Below are 2768 nucleotides of genomic sequence, written 5' to 3'. Positions count from 1 at the left end.
TAAAGCTGAGATTTTTCTGATTTTTTCCCCATCTCGTCAAGATGAAAAGGATACAATTTGAGAAAGATGTGAGTTCCTATAGGACAACTAACTTTTAGGGTAAAGACCACATTGGCAATATTCCCAGATGTGAGGTATACCACCTCCTTAAATTTGTTTACTAATAATTCAAGTAAGTTAAAAATTTGAAATGTTCTGACACAAACTGGTAAATCATACAGATTTAAGAAACACTATCGCCTATGACCAAATAGTTGTAGCACTGTGGATTAATGCACTGTACTGCAAAGTTGCTTTGAACCTTGAGGTCTATGGTTCAAGCTTACCAGCTGCTTTTCAGACACCCTATACAGGGTTGCTATGGGTCAGAACTGACTTGGTAGCACTTAACACCACCAACAATGACTAAAAAGAACTGGTAGGCTATATTTATTTACAATATATCTTTTTTTTTAATGTTTTATTGTGAATTATATGATAGTTTAAGGAGCTCTGGTAGCGTAGTGGTTACGACTCGGGCTGTGAACCGCAAGGTCAGCAGTTCGAAACTACCAGCTGCTCCGCGGGAGAAAGATGAGGCTTTCTGCTCCCGTAAAGATTTACAGCCTCGGAAACCCTGTACAGGGTCGCTATGAGTCGGTTCCGACTCCACGGCACATAACAGCAACATATGATAGTTTACATGGGAGAACTTCAGTTTTACATTCATTCCTTTGTATATCATCTCACTGCCATGGTTCCAATCCCCTCCATGCATCATCAACCACCCAAAGGGTATACCCCAGAAACCCACCCCCTACACTTCCCCCTCCTCCCCCCAGTTTTCGGCCCACAGTCCCTTTCCCTCTCTGAGTCCAAAGTCCCCAGTCGCTTCATCACTCCACGTCATCATCACTGTCTCCATCTCAGGCATCTCTGTTTCGCTGGGCAGGGTCCCGCTCTCGGCTCTTCTCCGTTGATGGTCCCAGAGGCCTCCGCTCCTATCATGGAGAATTATCACTCCCTTCCTTGTTACAAAACTTCTACCTTTGCATTTCCAACCCTCATAATCCATCCTGATAAGCATTATTCACTACAGTATCACCAGTTACCCATCTGTGTCTCCTTTCATCACAATATATCTTTTTAATTATTCTTTTTTTTTCCCCTTCTGGTGTGAAATTGTAGGATCAGCACTGGACTATGAACCACAAGGTCAGCAGTTCAAACCCACCAGCTGCTCCTTGAAACCCTTAACTGGGTTCTTATGAGTCAGAACCAACTTAATGACACTTAACAACAACAACAATCTAGTACAAAGGAGCTCTGGTAGTATGGTGGATTATGCATTGGACTGCTAAGCCCAAGGTTGACCGTTGAAACCCACCAGAAATTCTGTGCAAAGAAGATGAGGCTGTTCCCATAAAGATTTACAACCTCATAAACCCTATACAGGCTCAGTATGGGTCAGAACTCCATGATACATAACCACCACCACCACCAATCTAGTACAAATGTTCCAACCCCAAAAGAAGAAAAGTGGAATCTAATGCATTCCCTGATTTTAAAATCTAAGGAAGGAAGAAAAATCACCTGTTTCATTGAAATAGCTGCAACAATAAAATTAAGCATGAGAGGCACTATGGGAAAAGGTAAAATTAAGGGTAGATTCATCTCTGATCATTCAGTTCCTAAATGCATTGTACCCAAAACGAATGATGAGGGAGAGTTGGCCGTCTAACAAACTGAGTTTAAAAGCGTATAAGTGCCTTAGAAAATAATGGAAAATGATAGTGTATTGAAATGAAGAATTACAAACCTGTAAAAGTCCCCAAGCATCGTTAGCATCATTTATCAAAGTAGAATGCAGTAGGTTCACTTTACTCAGAAAAATCGAGTGCTGCTTAGATACATTGTTCTTTTTCTTTCTTCCTTGAAAAATATTAGACTACTTACAAACACTGTTTCTTGTTATTGATGCAAAACTGCACAAATATGCATCCCTAGCAAGATGAACTGTTCCACTACGATGAGTGAGGAGCAATCCTTGATTTAGTATGACAGCTAACCTGAAGTAACAGTATGCCACATAGAACATCCAAAGCAACTAGTCAGCAATGGCAGATATCAAAAGTTGTATATATCCTGTTTTTATTCCAACACATTAAAAAGTCCTATAAGACCCATTGCAGAGCTCTGGTAGCATAGTGGTTACGAATCGGGCTGCGAACCTTAAGGTCAGCGGTTCAAATACTACCAGCAGCTCCGCAGGAGAAAGATCAGGCTTTCTACTCCCGTAAAGATTTACACTCTCGGAAACCCTGTACAGGGTCGCTATGGGTCGGAACCGACTCAACGGCACTTAACAACAACAACAACATAAGACCCATTGCAGTAGAGTCAATTCAAACACATAGCAATGCTATAGGACAGAACAGAATTGCCCCATAGCGTTTCCAAGGTTACAAACCTTTATGGAAGCACAATGTCACATCATTCTCTGGTGAAAGTTGGTGAGTTCAAATCATGGACCTTTTGGTTATCAGCCAAGCCCTTAGCCATAGTGTCAACAGGGCACCTCAAATAGTCCAACTTGTAAGGACCAATTACCCAAGTGCTTTATGTGGGTAACATAAGTGCTCTAAATGAATGGCCCAGTTATCTGAGGGACTCCTGAGTTCACAGCTTTCTAGATTTAGATAATGAAAGTAACTGTGAAGCCACCAAGTCTTTAAAAATCAAACAGTTCTAGACAAACATTAGTAATAATGTCTCATCTCTAACTTAAC

The sequence above is a fragment of the Chrysochloris asiatica genome, unplaced genomic scaffold (assembly GCF_000296735.1).
Source record: "Chrysochloris asiatica unplaced genomic scaffold, ChrAsi1.0 scaffold00099, whole genome shotgun sequence".
Taxonomy (NCBI): Eukaryota; Metazoa; Chordata; class Mammalia; order Afrosoricida; family Chrysochloridae; genus Chrysochloris; species Chrysochloris asiatica.
This window is presented reverse-complemented; position numbering follows the sequence as displayed.